Source organism: Zonotrichia albicollis, chromosome 2, assembly GCF_047830755.1.
Source record: "Zonotrichia albicollis isolate bZonAlb1 chromosome 2, bZonAlb1.hap1, whole genome shotgun sequence".
In the NCBI taxonomy this organism is placed as follows: Eukaryota; Metazoa; Chordata; class Aves; order Passeriformes; family Passerellidae; genus Zonotrichia; species Zonotrichia albicollis.
Window position 1 is genome coordinate 45591117 of NC_133820.1, and position 23648 is coordinate 45614764.

The window sequence follows — 23648 nt, forward strand, 5'->3', positions numbered from 1 at the left end:
ATGGTTTTTTTGTTTGGTTGGTTTTTTATGCAAAGCAAAAAAAGTCCTTGTGGAAAACACACTAGAATAAAAGAATCAAGAATTTATGTCCACACACTTTTGTAATCAAGAAAAAAGGGGAAAACACACCTGACAATAAATCATAGCTTGTAGTATTTTTCCCTCATGAATCCCAGAAAACATCCAGAGCTGTATAATCAACAAAGAAATTTCATTTCTTTGTTGTGACTCTGACTGGGAGCTTGTGCATTTTCTTAAAATTTCCACTATTATTAAGACTCCTGCACACAATACTATTTTGTAGAAACTGAACACAATGTAGTCATGAAGGAAATCAAATTTTACTTTCTCATTTCAAAGAGGAACTCATGGTCTGCAAATAGGTCAGGTGCAGACTCAACCTGCATTTCTGCAAGGCATTTCCCATCAAGTTATGATCAAATCACTATGGAAGGTTTACACAAGTTTTTTGTCTGAGATAAACTTAATATTCCATCCTTTATGGTAGCTGCTGTGTTCTGGAAAATACATGTTTCTGGAGTGAAAATTTAACCATTCCATATGTTTGCAACTATTTCCACTTGCAACTGATGTCGGAGTCACAGACCATACATTTGACAAAGCCTGATCTGTGCATACTGAGCAGTATCAAAAATATCTCTATCATTTGACAGTAAGGATGTAAAGTGAGGAGTCATTCAGTGTCACTAGAGACCTGTCATGTGCTGCTCTTTCTGTTGCATGATCATTCTGGACCAACCACTGTGGTTTTCTTCTCCCTTGGAACAGACAGCTTTTTCATTTTCCTGAGAAGCCACATGGGAGGTAGGTGTTGTTATATCCAGGCAAATTTTTATAAGCAATTTCCAATTAATTTTTCTGTTTTCTCCAGAGATTTGAAACACAGCTAATCAAAATGAAAAAAATTTCCTGCATCTGCCAGTATCTTTTATTCGGTTCTACAGAATTGTCATAATTAACCGAAGAACACGGATTCTGCTATTCCTGTATAGCCTGAAATAGGACTGAGGATCCATGTGTCATATGCAGGATATGTCCTGCCCTAAGGAATTTGCAGTTGAGATCAAGATAGTGTGCAGGCAGGAACAAATAGCAGGGAGAAGTAAAATGCAGGTAACAGAAGTAAGATTGAACAGAAAGTGCATGTTTTGACAACTATTAAAAGCATTACTCAGAGAATAGACAGGTGGCATGAATAGTAGGAGTATTTGCTGTGTTTGCTATGTTACTATATTTACAGGAGGGTCTGGCATTTAAGAATAGGTTAAGTGGGACTGAAGGTGCTGTAGATGTCTATGTCACAGCGTCTTATTTTTTGGGCTGAGGGCTAATCTGGGGGTAAGAATACAAGTACTTCTGAAAGGCATTGCACATTCAAGAAACACCTTCTGAAGTTAAAACCCCTGCCTGATCTTCCTCTCACTGTGGAATAACTACTTTTCCTGATGGGTATGTACTATCACCCTGAGTACCTGGGAAGGAACTTCACTACAAGATTCCTTCCACCCTCACTCTTGTTTGGATTACCACCTTCTAGTCATAGGAGTAAATCAAAGACAGGTTTTGCTGTCTTTCTACTTTGGTATTACTTGAATACAAAACAGAAGTTGAATGTGTCCTACTAGTGAGACAAATATACACTACTGATTTGCTCCTCTGAATCCACTTTTAATTTCACCAGAAGGTGAAATCCAGTAGTACCAAAATGCTACTTAGAGTGGTAGCAAGGTAGGAGTCTTGAGAGTGCCTTCTACTGCGTTGAGTTTGGCTTAACTTTATCCTGTCTTGTCCTGACACATAAAAATATGCCTGGGATTAAATAAAAAGCAGAATAACTCCACGTAAATACTTCAGATTTAGTACCACCAAGGATTGCATTAAATTAGCTCTTCTGCAGAGAAGGTCTAAGCTTAAATTTAATTTTAAAATAGACTCTTATACAGTGCAGTAGTTGTATGAAGTATTCTCTAGGTGACTACAAAATTTTTAGGACACCATCTAGCACTTTCTATAAATCAAAACTCATTCCTAAAGGCCACATTTCTGCATGGAAAGTACTCATCATTCGCTGTAATACACTTAAAATATTAATTTGGTTTTGTTCTTGGGACAAGTCCTGAGAGATGTCAATGGCCCACAACTTGCAGAGTTCTGAGGACTAACTGGCATTTGGACTCATGCTAATTGTGTTGCTAAAATATATGAGAGACACACATCTTTAGTCAAAGAGAGAGAAGTGTCATTATTCTATCTTGCTTTGTGCATTGTGGTTTCATGAAGCAGATCGGTTTCTATATAAGGTGTGCATTCATACATTTTTTGTGTATATATATATTTATTAAGCAAAAATCAGAGCTATTTATAAGCAATGTTTATATGAAGCATATAATGTAAAGTTCCCCAATTAATTCTCACAGGTTTTCCAGGCTCTCCAAACTCCCGTCTGTGCAGCACATAACTTAATCTAGGGAGGTGGTTCTCCATTCAACTCTACTATCATGAGACCCCACCTGGAGTACTGCAATCTGCCCTGCAATCCCTACATAAGAAGGATATGGATATGTTGGAACACATACAGATGAGGCCACAGAGAAGGTCAGAGGGCTGGAGCACCTCTGCTATGAAGACAGGCTGAGAGAGTCAAGTTTGTTTAGTCTGGAGGAGAGAAAATCCCAGAGTGACCTTCTAGCACTATGAGGTACCTAAAAGGGCTCCAAGAAAGATGGAGAGGTATTGAAGAATGGAGGGAGAAGACCCACCTTGCATTGATCAGCATCAACTCCGGTTTATTCATCAATCCAACACTTTTTATAACCGTGTTAATTAAGTTCATGCATATTGCAAAATCTGAGCTCACAATAGGTCAGAGATAACATACCAACTCCTCCTTATGTTTCCAATACCAAGATTTGGGTTCTCAAAATTATTTTTGCTTTCCCAAAACAGCCAAAGATAGAATATCCACTTGTTATGAGAAAGCTGCCTGAGAACTCTGATATGCAAGGTTCTCAAGGCCTTCATGTTTGTCACTTTTACTTGTAATTAAAAACAACCTGAGAACCTCTGCTGTTTACAGAAACAGGCTGTAAGAACCTGTCCCCCACAGCTGTCTTCCAAGCCATTTCTGAAAAAATCTCCAACAGAGAGGAATTTTTGACAAGGGCATGGGGTAATAGGAAAAGAGGTAATGATTTCAAACTGAGAGAGGACAGGGTTAGATTTGATATAAGGAAGAAGTTCTTCACTGTGAGGGTGGTGAGGTGCTTGCACAGGTTGCCCAGAGAAGCAGGCTGCTCTGTGGCTGCCCCATCAGCACAAGTGTTCAAGACCCATTATTACAGATAATCACAGTGATTTCCCTGGAGAATTGCATGTCCTTCTGAAAGAGTTTTTCGTTCTTAATGAGCAAAAAAAATTGTGATAATCCTATTAAAAACAGTGGACTGCACCAGTTAATCCTGCTCCCCATGAAATCATATTTGACCACAGAACTAATATCACTGTCTTTTAGCTCATGTGGGCTCTGGAGTGACCTCTAAGCTCAAAAACGTTGCTCAAACTCAGCCTCTGGAAAGACTTTTTGAAAACTTGAAAGTCTTTTTAGCCCAGCTCATTTTTGGGAACAGGTCAAATTTAAACATTATCACTCACCTTAGAGAGAGTTATATCTCCTAGGAATCACCAAGCTAGAGTCTGGGATTTTGAAGTCTCACCTTTCAATTCAGCATATCCTTTGCTTAAAATAGTATCTATTGTAAAATATTACCTATAAAAACACATTTCATTTCAAGCAACTTAATTTCTCCTCTTTACCTATGTATGGATGTTAACTCATAACTGAAATACTTTCCTAAATTCTTGAGATTCCTTATACAATGGTTTGCTTTAATTTCTCTTGAGGAAAGTGATAAAATTTTAAAGATATCTTTTCCAAGCAGAAATGCTAAACCCCATGTTAGAATGGCAACACACAAGAAGCTTCCAAATATGGCAGCAGATATTTGTAGTTTTTAAAAAATCAATATGGATTTGATTGGGAAGTTTTGTTCTCCTTTTCTCTCTAAGGAAAATAGTTGCTTAGCTGAAAGTCATAAAGCAATTTAATTATTTGAAATCCTATTAAATCACTTTATTATTTTATTATTAAGTCACTCTAATAAATACTAATTACAGGAAAGAAAAAGACGTAGAAAATATTTTACAAACCAATTTATGGAGAAAAAATCCTGTAAATATTTGTGAGTTTAAAGGAGGTTTTGCATTTTTAAATGTGTGTGTGTGTATGTATGAAAAAGTACGGAACATGGTGAAGCTGTTCTAGATGCTTCTTTTAGATTGTAATGCTGCATTTTGAATGAGAATGTGTCATGGAATAGGCTCCAATAAATTCTGAGTAAACAAAGTGCTTGATGACTCAGAGTACTGTGATTTGTAAGAGAAAGTCCGTTCCACCTTTGAAATATTGATCATGAACATGCTGCTGGGAAAACATTAAAGTTGAAGAAACATTTGACAAAATTACATTTACACAGCTTCTAGGACAGATAAAACCCCTTTCCTATCCAGCCCAAACTTTTCTATATGTTCCTTATTGAAAGTACTTTACTCCATTCACCACAACATTTATAGTGATTCCATAAAGAAGGGGAAAGCAGTCATGTCTATTTTACACAAAGAGGATGGAAATCCAGGTAGATCAGTGAAGTGAAAGTCATGTGACAAGTCATGTGACTCTGGCCAATAAGGTATTTAATCCAAAACCTTAAAATGTGAAAGCCATACCTTCAGTTTCTCAATCATTCTGTTTTCTTCATTTCAGCAGAGCAGTGGCTATAAACAATTTATGAAGCAAATAAATTTAAAAATAATACTGTTTTAAAAATAGGAATATAATATCTTAAGCACAATAATAATCATGTCCTACTCTTTATGAAGAACTGAATATCACACAAAAGTAATTACCAAATCATGTTCAGCCTGTCATTAGCTGGATATCCAATCAGTTAAACAGTTCAGGGGCCAAAATTTCAGGAGCTGACTGTGAATAAACATGTTTTCATGTATCACCTAATCTCTAGAGAAGCCTAAAATTAATCAATTGCCTCTATTTGAAACTACAGTGTTCCATAACTGACTATGCAAACATAAGTTCCTTGTTATAAGGAGCCCCAGACCTCATGAGGTGGATAGAATTTAGGCACCTGGGCACACCTGCAATTTTGAAATGAACAAGGAGGTACATCAAAACAAAGCCTTTGATAGGTGGTTTCTGAATAGACATGATTGACTTGGTCAGCTTTAGGTTTTCCTCAGAGCTAGGTGCAATATAGATGGGCCATATAATTTTTGAAAACTAAGCACAAATTTTCTTGACCTTATGTGCTGATAATCAGCCATAAGACAGACACCATGAATATGCAAAAGAGGAGGCAGCCTTATAAGGGGTTCAGGGTAGAAAACAGAGCATCTCCTCATGGTTGTAGTTCTCCATTGCTGGATAAGACTCCATATACAGGACAAAATGTGCTGGATGCTCCAGCTTCCTTACACCTTGCTGTCCTGTTTCATTTTTGGCAGCAGTTTTGGACTAACCACCATCTTCATCCCAGCACAGTTCCTCTACCTGTACAGATGCACATGGACTTCTTACAAACCACATGTAATTCAGGAGCCACAGGGAATGCTTGAGAAGGACACAGGAAGCCTGGCTGTCAGCATAGTGCCCAGCCCAAGAGAAGGAATCCCAGACTTTTCAAGAGTATACTCTGATTGCCACTCAGTGGTCACATTTGGAACTTTCAGAATGTCCCTGGATTGTTAGTTTTTTTATTCAATAATCATTCACAGTAAAATGACATCCCCAAACATTCTTCCCCCAGGAATAATTACTGCAGGAATTCCTAGTGCAAAACCTTAATGAGTTAGAAGGGTGAGAGGAGTAAGAATACCCAGCAGTAAACACGCTTTCTCTTCCATTTGGGGAAGTATCCTCATTATTTCCACTTATAGTCAAGATCCAGCTTAGATCCAGGTGCTTCCATCATAATAGCTTTTTCTTTTATCCATTGCTAGGCACCTGCCCACAAAGGACTATCAATATACTCTTTCTCATAACTACCATCCACATAAGCCCTTTCTTATGTTAGATTGCAAAACTGAACTGAAATCCAGGCTGTAACTAAAAGAAATGTTTGTTTCAGAAGTCTTGAAATGTTTCTAAAGATCATTAAGCCATTTAGCCATATGAAAACAAATTGCAGCGTATATGCGGCAACTAGGAGTAATATATCCTGGAAATATTTTTTGCAGTCAGTTTTATCTCTCTGCATGACTTAACAGCCACTTTTTCTTGTGTCATGATTGTTATTTAGATGGCAGATAGCTTTGCTACAGATATCAAAGCATACCATCCAGATTTCTGATGATTACTATAGGATTTGGTTCAACCTCCTTTAAAACAACGCCCCTTTGCCCATGCTGTAGGTGCAATTTTTCAAGTATTATATATGCTGTGAGTGACTTTGAAGTTAATAAATATTACTGTGTCAAATAAAATAAAATAAAGCCTTTTCAGTGGGAAAAAGATCAACTACAGTACTATATAATATATGGCTTTAGCCCCTGGCAGTGGGTTCTGAGAGTTACTGTAGTTGAAAGAAATTTTAGAGCACAGCAGTGGGTTCAGGTTACAGAGTATCTGAGTTACAAGGGAAAATTATCTCTCTCTCAAAAAAAATTAAGTTTATGAGGTTAAAAGGGTTTTTAAATGGCCTTTTAGAACTAGCAACAACAAAAATTTGGAGTGCATCAAAACTCTTGGAAAAGCAGAGGCAAAATAATTTTGTATGCTTCATATTTAGAACAAGATTTTTTTTTTCTTTTATGTCCAATAAAGTATATGAAACACAGAAGAGCTTTACTTCTTGATTATAGAGTCATAGAATAGTAGAATAATTTAGGTTTGAAGGCACCTAAAGACCACCTAGTTTATACTCCATTGCCATGGGCAGGAACACCTTCCAGTACACTAGGTTGCTCAAAATCCATCCAACCTAGCCTTGAACACTTCCAGGGCTGGAATAGTCACAGCTTCTCTGGCAACCTATGATGATATCTCACCCCCCTCACACCAAAGAATTTCTTCCTAAAATCTAATCTAATCTAATTCTACCCTTCTTCAGTTTAAAGCCATTCCCTCTTAACCCATCACTGCATGCCCTTGTAAAAATTCCTTCTCCAGCCTTCTTGTAGGCCACCTTCAGGTGCTAAAGTGGTGATTTTTCATCAAGTTCAGAAGTCCTCTTTTTACTGCCTATTGCTAAAAGAGTGAAAGCTGGCAGCCTCTGCTGCTTTCATACCATAACCTTCCTCAAGGTGTGAAAGTATTGTTCCTAAGGAAAATGTAGCTGCTTTCAAAGTATCATGGCTCCCTGTGAAGCAACAGCTAAAAAAAGCAACTCATTTGAAGGGCATTGAAAACAGAAAAGAAGGTAATAAAAGCATAAAACCTTGGTTACCATGCATAGTTCATCTCTGCAGAGCAAGAGTGACATATTAAAGGTATGGAGCAGAGCTACTTAAATGACAAAGAGGAAAAATCCATGACTCTGTGAGAAGGAACTAAAGAGTTTTGTTCTCAGTCTCCATCTTTACTTTCTTCTTTTTTCTTCTTCATTTTAAGAAGAAGAAAGCTGAGGGAAATGTGTTCGAGCTCTACATTGTGAAGGTGTTGTACAAAATGATTGCAGAACCATGAATCCTCACCCACACATTACTGCAAACGCTCAGGGGGCGCTTTGGGAAACTGGCTTAAAATAGATAAAAGTATCCCTTTTTTCCACAGGACTTAGTGATTTTCTGGAATGTTTCCACAGTAGACTGTGAGGTAGGCAATATCAGAAGTTTCAAAAATAGAGACATTAAAGAACAATGTGTCTACCAGAAAGTCAAGGCAGAGGTTGATTTGTTTGAGTAATTTGGTAAAACCAGAAGAACTTATGATAAAAGCAGAAGGACTTGCACACAAAAACTGATGCCAAGCCTTAAAAGAAATTTTATCTTACTTGGCTACTTGTAGATCTGTGTGGGTGATCTATGAACTGAGGTTCAAGAAAATGAGTGATGTCCTGGAATACTCCCATGTCTTAATCTAAAACCTTTTAGCTGGCCCCCTAGCCAGTGTGCCTATGGGAGTCTCTGAGTGTCTCCTCCAAGGAACTTCCCATCCCAAGCTGACCTGGATTCATACACAAGGATTGCTTCCCTTCAGTCCCTGGCTGACTGAATTTCTCTTGGAAAGTTGGTGGGGAACAGCTCATTCAGATAAAAACAAGACACATTTATGTAATCTAGAGGCAGATGTCACTGAAGTTTTTAAAGTAGCAGATTAAAAAAGAAAAGCATGAAAAAATTTAGTTTCATAACATTTGCCCCAGGGTCTGCTTGATTTTGGCAGGTGACAGCATAGTATAGCCATTCTTTACAAAATCACCCTCTTTGGACAAACTATAAAGTAAAAATAATAACTCTTAGTAACAATTTTTATTGATAAGTGTTCTTTTTTCACTAGTCTGAGGCATGGTATACCGCTTCTCTAGGAAGAAAAAATACCACCAAAGAAGCCAAGATTGTGCATAAGATATGTAAGTATAAAGGAGGGAAAGATGAAGGCCGTAGATGCTTCCAGATACACTGTTAGACCTCTCTACGTATAATCACATTTCTCTATTACTTAATATAACTTCAGCATTGTTCTAGCATTGATATAATGCTCACAGAAGTCACAGAAATCTTTATATAGGGTTCAGAACAATTTTAGATGCACATCTTTGTCCTAAATTTGAGATATCTAACAAACAGGTCTAAGTGCTTGCATTATTCAAACAAGCACTGACTGTACAGGAACTGCAAATCTGCACTGGGAGATCTTGCCTGGCAAATGGAGGTATCAAAGTTTAGGTCAATGGGGTCCCATTCACAAAGCCTTTCTGCATGCCCAATTCTTCCCATCCTGAATAGAGAGTTACAGCGCAGTGGAAGGATCCCTTCAACAAAAGAGTGCCTTTGTTTCCTGTGCTGTGTGTCTCTGCTTTGCCTGGTTTGTTTTACCAGAAAAATCCCTCTGCTCTTTGATACTAATCTTCAACTCTTTGCTAGATCCAGTTATCATAACTGCAATAAAATTCAGGAGTAAAACCTCATTAATTATTGCTTCTCACCTAGAATACATTAAGAATTCTTTTACTGTGGAAATTATATAAGTTACATGAAGATGTATCAGATGTCAATCTCAGTAAAAGGCTGGATATATCTTGCTACAAAAACTTTTAGTTGTTCACTTGATCCATGTTTAAGTGTTTAAGCATTTATTGTTCAAGTTTTAAGGTATTTTCTTGAGTTTACACAAAGTTTAAAATCAAAATCAGTGAATCTTTATTGTCCAGATCCAAAGTGGACTTTTAAAGATACGGAATGGATTTAAAGATTTAGTTTCAATCTTTAATTGCCTAATCAGCTGTTCTGCACCATGAATTACTACATTTCTTTCCTCCCCCCCCCCATGAAAAATGGAACTGGATGTTAAAGATGACTCCGAGCAAAAGTTCTGAAGACAAGATGAGAGAAAGATATTTCAGGAAGTTTCAGGAATAAAAATATTTAGTCTGAAAAAATATCTTTGTTTAGCATTTAAAAATGGAAAATAATCAGTCTTACAATGCTATTAAATCTTATTAAAATATTAAAAAGTTAGAAAAAAACACACACAGTTCACTGACATACTATTCCTGTGATACCAATAATTTCTACATATACAAAAAAGGGACTAGGGAATGAAAAATAAAAAGGCAAGCAAAGTTTTATAGCAGCATTCATTAAGATGGAATTCCTTCTAAAATTCATTTAAATTTAATCCAAGCATGAGAAGAATAACATAAATATCTAGAGTCTACAGCAGTCTAGTCTATACTCTGAGATTCAGCTGATTTACAAGAGGGCCCATGTATTCCTGCTTCTTATTTTATGTTTTCTGCTTTCTCGTGCAGTTTAAAATGTGAGCAAGCATTGATTTCTTTAATAATTCCTTACCTTCAAATATTCATGCTGAATTTTAAAGAGCTTTTTCTGACAATTAAACATTATAAGAATTCAGTTTGATCCTGCATAAAAAAGAGTTTGACATCAACATCAAATAACTGGCAGAGTAAGTAAGAAGATGTAGCATTTCAGTTCTGCCTCTATTCAGAAAACACTTCCCAATTTTTAAACAATAATAATAGTAACTTCATACCTAGTAACATTTGTTTATAAAAAAAAAAAAATCCTTACTGTCTTTCCAATCCAGTTATTGACAGACTAGTGTCAGTTCAAAGTTTTACTGCAATTTCTGGCTCAACTATGGAAGGATCAGACAATATTTCACTACTTAATAAAAATCATCTTCCTTAGAAGTTATAACTGATGCTATCAGAGAGAAAATCTTTGCTTCTGTTGTAGTTGGCATCACCACAAAAGGTACAATGTTGACTGTCAAGACACATACTTCATTCAAAGTTTGAAACACAAGTTCCTTCCAGATCACTCATGTAACAAACCACATTGATAAATTTCTAGGAGGATGAAATAGAAAAATTACTAACAATAAAGGAGGACAGACATTTTTCTCAGTAAATATTTATATATTGGAAAAGGGAGTTAATAATGCAGTTATAAAATGTAAAGTGAGAAAAATACTACTGACTATAACTGTAACTAACACCAATATTTAGCAGCAGTTACTAAAAATGAGAATTCTAAAATAAACAGATCTGGGTAATACTCAGATCATAAAAAACAAAAAATTCTGTGGATCACAAATGCTCATTTTCCAATATATTCTGGAGATCTGGAGATGTTCCACAATATAGACATGCTTTAAAAAATATGTAAGAAGCTGGGTTTTTTTTCTTTTGTATGGAAAGCTATTGATCTGTAGATACAACAGCATCCCAGACCAAATCATAGAATAGCTAATATAAAATGGAACTAACAAGAAATAAAAGAATGCAGCAATGTTGATGTTACTCTACATTTGTAGAAAATTTAAGTGAATTTGCAACATTTTGCTGTTTACAATTTTGTGTGATGAAAATAATGATGTTGCTGCAACAGATTTCTGTAATGCACTTGAATTGGGACCACATAAAATCTTGAGTGACAAAGCTTGAACAATTTAACATTCACACAATGCATTAATTAAGAAGTAGTTAAATAATAAGATTCAGAAGACAATGCCACATCTGAATCAGCACCAATCAGCTGTGTTTCAAGTTGAAACTTACTTATGGTTTTGAGTTCTTTTTGGCTCTGCATGTCTTAATCTTTTTATCAGTGGATTAGGAATAGATAAATACTAAACAAAACCACATCTAAAGATGACATAGATTTTGCTGATGACCAAATCTCTAGGGAGCAGTAAATAAAGAAGGAGGGAAGGCCGTCCCTTTAGGCTTTAAACAGACCATATGTGTTTCAAATCTTAAACCACAAACCAGAGGCAATAATACAGGCCATGGTAGTTCAATGGCAGATTCTGCCTTGAAAGCTGTGATTCTGCAACGGTCTTCAGATGACAATGTGTGATAAACTGAGAGCAGCTTCTCAGTACAACTTTGCAATCAAAAGGGTTAATATTATACTAGGATTATAAACGTGGAAATATTCTTCATGATGAAAAACCCCAACAGACCATTTGTTTGTCGAAGTTATAATTCCTACTGTAAGTCTGGCCACAGTTCTACTTTCCATATGTTAAGAATACTAGTACAGAATCACAGAATTGTCATAGGACCACAGGTTTGTTAGGATTGGGAGGGAGCTCTGGAAATCATCCAAATGCCAACTGGATGTCCATCTTCACTGCCCAGGCAGGGTCACCTAGAGCAGATTAAACAGGAACATGTCCAGGTGAGTTTTGAATGTCTCTGGAGAAGGAGAATCCATGACCTTCCCAGGTAACCTTTTTCAGTGCTCTGCTCCCCTTAATGTCATGAATTTCCTCCTCATGTTCTTGTGTTTTAATTTTTGACCATTACTCCTTGATCTTTTGCTGGGCACCACTGAAATAGTTTAATAATAATGGACCTATTATTAAGCCCTGGAGAACACCACTGGCTGCAGGCTTCTACCCTTGGAAAAAATTAAAAAAAAAAGAACCACTTAATCACTGATGGACTAGAAAATACACAAAGTTGTGTAAAAAGCAATGAGATCAATCCAATTAACTTATCATACAAACCACAAGGGAGAGAGTCGATCATGTGTCATATGCACCTATTAGAGAAACAAAACTCAGACAATAGAAAAATCCTCACTCTAGGAGGTAAACAATTTAAAATGTCACTTGTAAAAGACATAGAATAGAAACTAAGTTAAAAAAATGAACAAGGCCAAAATTGCTGTAGATGATGTATATTCATTTTTATTAAAACCAATTACAATTGCTTATTCAGTTCTAATTTAACACAAATCATTGCTGACATTGCATCTAGAAATATGGAGACTGTTACCATTAACAGCACCCTGTACTTTGAAAATCAATGTCTCCACCAGGGGTATGAATTTCTGCACTGAGTGGAAGCAATTTGCAGGCTTCTGGTTCCATAAAGTCTCTTGGAACCATACCTTCCATTATTTACCATAGAAATTTTAAACACAGATCCCTATTTTATCCTTTTTGTACTCCTCAGTATGCACACAGTCTGTCTTGTCATGAATGCACAAAGTTATCTGGCTATGTTTACCTGTCCTGGACAAGGATATAGTTTCCTGTCTGTTGCCCTTATGATTGTGTCAGAACTTAAGGTTATGATCAAAGTAAAGTAATTCTGAGGATAAACATAGCATTCACAAATCCCTGACTCTGATAGCATTACAAGATCCAATGATAGTCCTAAATAAGACCGTTTGGCATACCAAGAAACATAATAAATTATGTATATTAAAAAATTAGAAATATTCTATTTGAATTCATGCTTTATATAATTTTCCAGAATATTTAACACTGTCAAGGTGACCGGACAGTGTCAGAAGGACTGTATTGAACATTTCTACTTGGATTATAAAGCCCGTTTTCTAGTGTTTACTCAAAATAAAGTAAAATTTGCATGTCAGTAAAAAGTAAAGTTTATTCCAGCCCTTATTTGCTTTTAGTCTTCTGGCAAATAATCTGCAGAACTACAGATTAGAAAGTCATTTTCAATAAATTCTTGTTTCCTGATCTACAAAAGAAGGAAGACGAGTATAGCACCTGCCAGAAGAGCTCTGATGGGCAAGATCAAGTCAAATTTTTTTACTGAATATAGTAAGTTCACTTCAGACAAAATACTATGAAGACAAAGTGTGAGAACTTGTACCAAAGCACCTTACACGCTGTCCTAGAAGTCAGATCTATCCACTTGAACCACTTCCTGTAATCATCTGCAGAGATTATCCACTTTGTGAATGTGAAACTCTACATACCACCAGCCCACACAAAACACGTTGACTGAGAAGATATCTGATAGAAAGATGGCCTCCCACATGATTATATACAACAAGCATGGCATATGATAGAAAACAAAACCATTGGGAGAATCATCTGCATCAGAGTTTGAAAACTGAGACAGAGATTGTGTCTGCTCCATTTTTTTAATACATGACAAGCAGAACTTCTTCCTTTCAGTCCTCTCCAGGCTGTAGTGCAACAATGGTATGTTTCATTTCATAGACTAATCCAAAGCCCTAATGGATAAAATCTGTGTCACACCTCTTGACTAAATCTGACTACCATGAAAGTACAGCCCAATCCTCTGTATGGAAAATGGTTTTCAAACTCAGCTTTAGGGTAACAGCTTTCCAACACCCTCAAGAATAATAAAAATTCCCACCCATCCAACATTTCTGCTTTAATTATGCTGAAGTTAAACCTGAACATTAAAAACTGTGTACACTATTTTACCTGATTATTGCAAGACTCCATTTTTTTATTGGCTGTCACTCCTGAAGATGATTTTAAATCTGATTGGTTTTTTTCAGTTTTCATAATATAAAGGATCATATTTTCAAGCTTGTTCTCAATGCTTTCAACGTTGCAAGTATTTTTCCCTATTTAAATTTGCGACTCATACGTAATGACCTGCATCCAGGAGCGAATGCTTTAAGGACATGCTCATGTATCAAGAAACACTGAGTGTCGCTTAGTTAACCCTTGGGAGACAGGATGTTGACTGTTTTTATGCCTAGAAAAGAGCTTAATGGTATCCCCACTTGGTTTCAAGTAGATTCAAGGATTCTCAACCACCAGCAGCTCACCACTTACACTTTTTAGTTCTGAGAACCATTGTTATTTTTTGGCACCCTGGATCAGTCCTTGAAGATTTTATATGCTTTATCAAATGCTCACTGCCTTCCACTCATGCAAAGTCATTTATAGGTCAAATAAGAGAAATATGGAATCATAGAATCATAGAACAGTTTGGATTGAAAAGGGCCTTTAAAGGTCATGTAGTCCAATGCCCCTGCAATGAGCAGGGACATCTTCAGTCAAATCAGGTTGCTCAGATTCCTGTTCTGTCTGGCCTTGCTCTTTGTTCCACCCCCAGATTTAGAAAAAGCAGTTCTGTGTCATTTTCTGCAATATCACACAAAAAGGAAATCAGCATTATGTCTCTGAGAAACATTGTTCTCAGTGAATCCTGATCAGAATGACTAAATCTGGGCATCTACATACAACTTTCTTTGCAGTGTCTGAAAACCTGCAACTGTAACTGTAGATGCTTATATATATGAAAGCTTGGTTAATTCTGGAATAATCTGGATACTTAATTTTAAAAATTCAATATGCTAGAGTAAGATATAGCAGCAAATTAGTACTTGTGGACCCTACTCTTCCTGTGCCACCAGTGGACAGGGTTTCTTTGTAAAATCTCCCACCCCATCATAATTTTGCTCTGATTATTGAGGCTGGCATCTCCTGAAAAGTTCCTAAGGAGTCTCAGTAAATTTCAAAGTGCAAGTTACATATAATCATTAATTCTTTGAGATATTCAAATTAAACACATCAGTTTGAATTAACAGGTGCATAAAGAGTTATGAAAAGATGGAGTGAAATCTGTATCTTCAAAAAACATCCAGTTTATACCTTGGATAAGATCCAAGTTCACTCAAATGAGCCCAGTGCCTCCCTCATACATTTGTACTACAATACTGCACAGGCAAATGCAGCAGCCGTTGTCTCCTCAGCAACAGCGCAAATGCACTCCCAGCTACATCCAATACTAGAGTTGCCTGATTTTCTCTCACTTTGGGATGTCATCACGGAAACAGTCTTGATTACTTAATGTTCCTTAAAATGGTGTTAGCTTAGTTAATCAATGTTATTCTGTTGTTAAGCAGGATATTTTTCCATTCTGAAACAATATTGATTACCTAATTATTGCCATTAAAAGCACCCAAAACCAAAACACATTTAAGCCAGTGACTGTGTGGCTGCTATTAAAGCTCTCACAAGTAACACTGCTTCATTTCTACTCAGCTTGCAAAGAGTAATACTACCCTGTTTCTACCCAGTTTGCAAAGCTTCCCTGATTTTGAGCATCCTCAACTCTCTCACTGTTCTAATATGCATAGACTCTGTCCCCTCCCCCAGCTTCCAACCCAGACAGTGTAAAATTAGCAGCAAGAGACAGGATCAAACAGCTTGTTCCAGAAAGCAGCACAGATACAAGGCGTAAAGAAAGGGATATGGCAGCAGGTATAGGCACAGCACCTGTTTATCATTTTTTAAACTTTAAACTTAATTCCACCTCATTCAAACTTATTTTAGAAAGCAATTGACAACAGGAAAAATTATAAAATTGGCAGGAAACTAAGACTTGGGTGTTGAGAATTAAGAACTTCAAACTGTGAAATAGAATATATATCTGTATCTATATATATGACTATTGCATCATTAAGAGAATTTGGCTATACAGCTGTATTTATGATTATTGAAGCATTCTTCTGCTTATATTTAGCCATTAAATTGCACATACTTATATGCTCTTTTGCCTCTTTAAAAAGGTAGCAGCAACCTGTATGTTTTTGGAGCTATGGGATGCTTTAACCTGATATTCAAAACGCTGTTGGATTTGCCCTAGATGACAAATCACCGACATTTCTCTCTGGATATTGTGGGTTTTGAGAAACATTATTTGTATGTATGGTTGCAAATGTGTTTTATTTTGTCTGTATTACCTCATGCACAGTGTAGGTATGGGGCATACACTGTTTTGTGTTATCTATATATGGAAAACAGAGTTAAAGTATTGTGCTCTCAGGTACAGGGTGTGACTCTTGGGGATGTCCTGTGCAGGGCTAAGAGATGGACTCAGCTTGGGTTGGATCCTTGTGGGTCCCCTCTATCTCAGCATATTCTGTGATTCTTTTAGTTGGTACACAACATGTATGATAAAGAGTGCATTGTTATTTAAGATACAGGATGCATAAGCCTACACTGCATAATTATCAGAGGAGTTTTTAAGCCCCAACTGTACAAAAGTTGCCAAAGAGGTAGCCCATATAAGCCTCATGAAAGCACAATAACTTTAGAAATGGGAAAGCTCTGTAAAGAAACTAGAGCAGCAGGGTTATTAGACTGGGAAAGAAAAGTAGACATGATTCCATACTTTCTTGGTGATTTCTGGCAGTTTTTCATGTGTATGGCACTTCACAGTTAGATACACACCCCATCCCTGGAAATGTTCAAGGCCAGGTTGAATGGGGCCCTGAGCAACCTGACCTAAGGGATGTCAACCTTGTCCATGGGCAGGTAATTTCTATGGTCCTTTCCAATCCACACCATTCTATGATTCTGTATTCTATGCCTTCTATGTCAAAAAGTATACTCAAAGCATGCAAAAATAGTCACAGCAATAGTTTTGCCTGCCGTTTGGACTGAGATGTAGAAGATGGAGTGGATTCACAGGGACAGCTCAGAACATGTCAACGCTGTACAGGCAGCTGAAGGTCCTTGCCTACACTGCTAAAAACTGAGGGTTGCCCAAAGGAGACAGAAAGCACTGCCTGCATCATTCTTGCTTTGCTCACTCAGCCTCAACACTTCAGTGAGAGGAACAGATGAGACAGACGTATTCAGACTTGAAAGCAGTTTGAATACAGGCCTGAAGGACAAGGTGGAACATAAAACCATAGCAAAGGAGGTCAGAAGAGAATAAAAATTGAGATATTTGCAGCCAGGCAGTGCTAATACTTACAAGACTCATCTGAACAAGCCTCAGTATGGCTTTCTATATATTCAGTGGACCTAGGTAATTTATAAAAACTATTAAAGTCAGCAATTTTAATTAAATTTTATTTCTATTCAAATAAATTATTTTGATTTTTGAGTTCTGATTATTCTGGAAGTACAGATCAAGTTAAAACATTAATCTACTATAACAGGACAATGTAATCTTATGATAACACTAAAAATGCTGATATTACCACTAACAACAAACAATCCAGAGAACAAACCAAGTGCCAAAAAGGGAGTGAGGGGAAAGGAGAACAAAGGAAGAGGAAACTGTTCTGTTTCTTTCTCCCTGGTGCAGTTTTTCTTGCCAAGAGTGGACTTAAACTTGATTTGCTTCCTGCTATGGGAGCTGGCATACTGCCACATACGTGTTCCTGCTCACAAGCAGCACCAGCATGCTGGTCACAAAATACTCCAGAAAAATAAGAGGTCCAAAAATGTCTCCCTCTCTAAAAAGGTTCTGTGTGTGAGTATGCTTGTGTGCGTGATTTATGCAAAAAATCCTGTCAAAATATTCTGCTTCATCAAAAGTCTAATTTACATACATTTTTGGGACACTGTAGAAGCTGATTAACATGACGTATCACAATTCAGAAGGAATGTTGACTGAAGCATTTTAGGAGCCTGGGATACAGAAACATGAGGTAGATAAGCATATGGAGCTCAGTGAATGAAGCAGGAGGCTGCCTATTCTGCTGTGATTTATGTTCCTTGTGAGAACTTGATGGCTTTCTGAGATAAGAGATTTTGTTTGGAAAAAAATCTAGTGCAATGGAAAAAAAAAATAGAGCTTTATTCATCTTTAATAAGCCCAGCTATATCTTCCATCACCTTTTAGAGATATCAGAATTTGGGTTTTATTAAAGAGAAAACTAGAAAGCACTATAGTTTTATTTATATATACTAAGTTAAAATATTTAATCAAAAGCAGTTAAAATATTTAATCAAAAGCATTTATAAATTATTTTTTATCCCCAGGATTTACAGAAAACACAACAGTATTTCTCTTGTAAAATAAAACTTACCAACATTTTATAGTAGGTATTTTAAATTTATGTGTTAACTTACACGTGCATCTGAAACTGGATTAGTTTTACATTTTCTTGTTATTTATTTAATTCATTTTTTAAAATTGGATAATGAATTTCTCCAGAGTCTTATAATATGAGAGAATCTCATAATTTTTTCCCCTAACTGCTTTCTATATCATCAAAATAATGTAAACACCACTCTCTGGCCAAGTCCAAATGTCCAGCTAGTGGAAATGTTTATTAGTAACCTTCCTCAAAGCAAATCACCTACTGCATTATTCACTCTGCCATAGCTCTGTTTAGTAACTTTATGGCAAAAAACCACTGTTTCATTGTAGTGAATTGTTCCTCCTTACCCTCAGGAAGTTCCACAACAGCTAATTATTGGTTTGCAAGCGTTGATAGTCCAGAGCACAGGAGACAAAGAAGAAATTACTCAGTAAAGCAGTGATAAATTATCAGATGGTAGAAGACTAAGCTCCCATTTTATTTAACAGTAAGCTGGTCAATATCATCTTTACAGCCTAAAAATATATATATATGTCTTCATAGACAGATTAATCTGGAATTTAATCTAATTTTTGTCTTCTGGTTATAAATTGTACTCTCATAAAAGTAGCTCAAAGGAATTTTCAGGCTATGTAGGGAGACATATAATGAATTTAGCCATCAGTTGGGGCAGGGATGGCAGTGATTGCAGAGGAACTGTGTCACAGTGTGAGACCTGGATGTGGATTTTTAATTCCCATTTAATCAGGTTTTGAATATGCCTATCATGTGAGATACAGAATTGGAGTAGAATTTGCTGTTCATTCCCACATGTGCACATATAAACCCACTTCCCTAGTGGCATAGTGTAGACCAAAATTATCAAGAGATATTCCACAGACACTTTATTTAAATAATATTTCTTTTTAATAATTTACGCTCAATCTGCATCAGGTAGTGACAGATTTAGAGAGTAAAGGGAAGGAATCCTGAGCATCATCTTGTCTGAGGGTGACTTTCTGACAAGATTTCTGCTAAAGGATACCTTGCAGGAAGGCACCCGGGAGGTCCCACTGTCCAGCTCTCGGGTGCTCACTGTCACCACTGGGTGTCTCACCAACCAGCTTTTTGAAGAAGATGTGGGCACTGATGATCCTTGCTGTGACTGCACGAAGGAAGAACATATTCAAATACCAGTAGCAGCTTACAAGAAGACAGTAAGCTGGATCTGTAAGTTACAGGGGCAAACAAACCTACCTGACATCTAGCTTCAAAAATGTTGGCATGTGTGCAGTACCAACCTGATGTTTACATCTCCCTTGTGAAGAAATTCAGCCATTATTGCAGCTGCACTACTAAAAATTATTTCTGAATAGAGATAAAGCTGAGAAAAGTGAAAACCTTCCCCCCCCCCGAAAAGGTTATTTTTCTTCCTTTCATTGCCTTGCTTTCCTACTCTGCCTGTACTGTGAATGCATTTTTTCCATATATAGTTCAAATTGTTGCTACTGATCATGCAATTAGTTAATTAGCTCTGAAGGGGTTAAGAGAGAAGTAAGAAAGTTCTCCTGATTGAGGACTATACCTGAAACCATGCATTTTTGTGGAATTACCCTGCAAAATCATCACACCAAAATGGCATTAAGGAAAGACAAATTAAGCAGGAGAGTAGTAGCCATGGGAGTTTTTAAAGTTAATCCACCATATTGCTGCAAAAAGGTTTGCCATCTGGATCCTTGTTTGCTACAATATTGAGTCTTCATGGCATTTCCTCCCCTTTATCTTCATTTTCAGCTATCATCCATGGGAGAGCTGAGTAACCTGAGCAGCACTCCAGTGCTGCATCATGTCTGTGTGATACAGGATGCTCTCAGAAATCCCAGTTACAGTGTGCAAACAACTAACTGTCTTCTACAACAACTCTGCAGCAATTTGTGTGTCAGCAGCCTCTGACAGGCTCACAGGTATGCAGCAGCAGCAGTCTTAGAGGTTTTGGCACTCTAAAAGTACACAAAACCCAGCTCTTGCTTTTTCCAGACAGAAGATTTGGATGCTGCACGGCTTTACCAATCACTCTCGATTCCAATAAATCCATTAAGCTTTTGTGAGCTGTTTCAAATCTCCCTCTTTAGGTCTGCTAAAGGCAAGCAACAGCTGCAGAGACCTCTTTGCACCGAGTACCTCGAGACACTAGGGGGCTGGTGGGCTCGGGAATCGCAGCGCTGGGGCTGAGACTGTAACCTAACCAAAGGCACCCGGGGCTCTGACTCGCAGGGCAGAGGAGAAACGCATCAGCAGCTGCATTTGATATATCAACAAATCTGCTCCGAAGAAGAGCACGGCTGAGGCAGCCAAGGGGTCAAAGTGAATTAACTCTCGCATCCTCCAGCGCAGTGGTGGAGGTCAGGAAGGAGCCTGATGCACATTAAAGCAGAAGAGGAGACCTTATATGTCTCAAAGGGAATTAAAGAGAGATGTTTGGGAGGATGTTTTTCATTGGATATTTTTTGTATTTTTTTTTTTTCTCCTAGGCTTTGGTGAGGGGAAAGGAAAAGGGTGTTTGTTCTCAGATATCTGTTGTTGTCACCATAAACAGACAGGATTTTTTCCTAGTGAGTGAAAAAACGAATTCCCCATTTCGGCTACTTTTCCTGGAATAAAGCCAAACTTTAAAGGAACAGAGCCAGGTCCTCAGGTCACAGAAATTCAAACAGCACCAAGGGAAAGTGAGATTTTGCACCAGTTTGCACCTCTGTAAACAACTTCTGTTCATGTAAACAATTTCCTACTGATTTCAGGAGAGTAGTCTGATTTTCTCTCCCTGGAAACAGGTTCTGACCCATTAAATTGTTCTTTTTCTCATACATATTTAAATATATTTCATGTCTGCAGTCCCTGCATATCTGCTGTGTGGAGGTGGGTGGCTAGGAGGGGATGACCAGAAACTTTCCACCTAAGCCCCAGATTGATTCAGCTGTCATTAAAAATGACAGATGAAAGGGACTAAGAGTTTTCCCTGTCCCCTGAGGAGGAGACACTAAGTGACAGCTCAGCTTGGGCTGAGGACTGGAGCAGCTGGGAGGCACAGCTCTCCAGCCAGGCTGACCTTGCCAGTGGTGAGCAGCACAGTCCAGCCTGAGTGAGGACAGGCTGCCAAAGAGGCGGCCCTGGACATTAGGAATGTTAAATTCACTTTGAGCATGCATGGATAGCTCCACTTGTCACATTTTGGAGAGGCAGGTACCCCACAGCTCCCAGCACTTCCCAAGTACTGAGAGGATTTTAAAAGAAATAATTACAACATGCCTTAAGAGAGTTTCTGAGATGGTTTTATATAACACAATTCCTGTCTGGTTTTTTTCTTCACTTTGAAGTTACAGAAATCTGTGGTATGACCCATTAATAGAATATTTTTAGTAATAGAGAAGTCACTGAGATCTAGAGGCAGCTAGGATTATTTAACTTTTTTAGATGAATTATCTCTAGACACACATGAACATATGCTGCCTCTGTAGTTTCAAGACCATTCTACTTCTACCTGCAGGGGAGGACCATCTCTGCTGCTCATGCAATTTTGATAAACTACTGACAGGAGAATTTTGCTAAGGAAAGATTACTCAAATCACTTTACATTCTTAAAATGCACTGAGATAGTAGTGGGCTTCTCTGACCTTAGAAACATCCCAAAATAAGTTTTCAGTAAGGGAAAACGTAGGATGCACCAAGTGAAAACTTAAGCATCATAACATTAACAATGCCTTGGAAATGTTTTAAAGCCGTATAGCATTAGGGAAATACCATCCCATTAGAGACCAGCATCTGAACTGTATTTGATTTTGACTGCTGAAGACCTGTTAGCAAAAGAATCCACAAGTAAAAGCAACAGATCAAGTTGGCTGCAAGTAAGTAACTGGTACAGTCAGCTATGTACTGCAGTATATGCTTATCTATAATGGGGGTTTTTTGAGGAAATCCTTATATATGGCTTATCACAATATCTCAACCTGCATAATTCTTTGTTCTAAAATCCCATCCCCTTTGAAAAGTCAGAATTATCATAAAAATCTTTGGAGCAAAAATCTAAACACTATGAATATTCATGCTCTTCACAGCTGTTACATTTATGGAAATGCAATAACAGCAAACTTCTTGTATTTGGCAAAGACTTTTTACCAGATGAATATATGCCAGTAAAAGAATTTAAGTGAAATGAAAAGCCTGGCTCACTTCTGTTTTTTAAAGAAGTGTGCTGCAGTCCAGAGCATTTTGAAAGTTGGAGTTCTTTTTTTCAAATCTCAAAACATGTATGCAAATTTCAGCTGTAAGTGCATACACAGCCCATATTTAATAAACACATCTTTTTGAAAGCAATGTTCCATGCCCACAGTTAAACAACCAATGAATGGACATTTTCCCCTGATAGAAATAACAGCAGTCTATTTGCTTGTGATGCTACATGCTGTCAGAGTTGTCATCTTTTCAGAAAGTTTATTCCAGAAATTTAAATTTACCCCTTAACAGACAATCAGCAATGGCTAATTGAAAGGGAGAGAAAAACCAAAACAGATTACCTGTCTGTTTATTCCTAATCCTATGATTTGTTAAAGCCCTTCTCCATCAGCTATCAGTGCAAAACTGCATATACCAGGAATGTCTGCAAGTGAGATGCACAGACAAAAACATTCAGCACAAGATGTAAGGTAAAGAGGATTGCAACATACCTTCAGCAGCGTGCTCCTTCCTCGCCAGCCAGCCACTTCTCAAGAATGTGCACTACAGATGGGACTAGGAAAGTGATTTTAAATGGACTACTAATAAGTAGGTCCCTGAAACCAGATGTGACAGCAGGGTGTCACTAGGTCCTTTTTAAACTTGCCTCCAGTGCCTTCTCCAAGCTCCTCCAGACAGAATCAGACAGTTGCTGCTCGGATCAGAGCTGAGGAAGCAACGGTGCATTTTGACTGCAGTTGCTAATGCTCCACTTTCAGGGAAAGCGCAGAAGTATGTGTGTGCCTGCACTAACTGCACACACTCATCAGCCTGCTACAAGCAGAGAGATGTGATATGCATACTGAAAGAGCTGTGCAGGGAGGAGTAGTTCAGAAGGACACCCAAGCCTGTTCTGCTGGTAATTGCACCCTGCTGACCTCCCTGGGCTGGATCACTGCTGTAGCATTCACCAATAACTCTATCAGTCAATAAGCAATGGATCTGAAACTGTGCATACAGGGAGGGGAGAGGAGAGGGCAAATGCATCTCCAGCTTTCAAACACAAAACTTTCAAGATAGCTTTTTTAAAT

General features: G+C 37.6%; 1 protein-coding gene across 14 annotated transcripts in view; it reads right to left on the reverse strand.

Annotated features, from left to right (window-relative positions):
* The window catches only part of TENM4 (teneurin transmembrane protein 4), a 1564491-nt gene extending 1541062 nt beyond the window's left edge, over positions 1 to 23429 (reverse strand). For 12 of the 14 annotated variants that reach the window (XM_074535017.1, XM_074535019.1, XM_074535018.1 and 9 more), the window contains exon 1: positions 23070 to 23429. The gene's annotated coding sequence lies outside the window, so the exon portion shown is untranslated. The remainder of the gene's footprint in view (positions 1 to 23069) is intronic. The other 2 variants (XM_074535028.1, XM_074535027.1) reach the window with 1 other exon arrangement.
* Between the last annotated feature and the right edge of the window lie 219 nt (positions 23430 to 23648).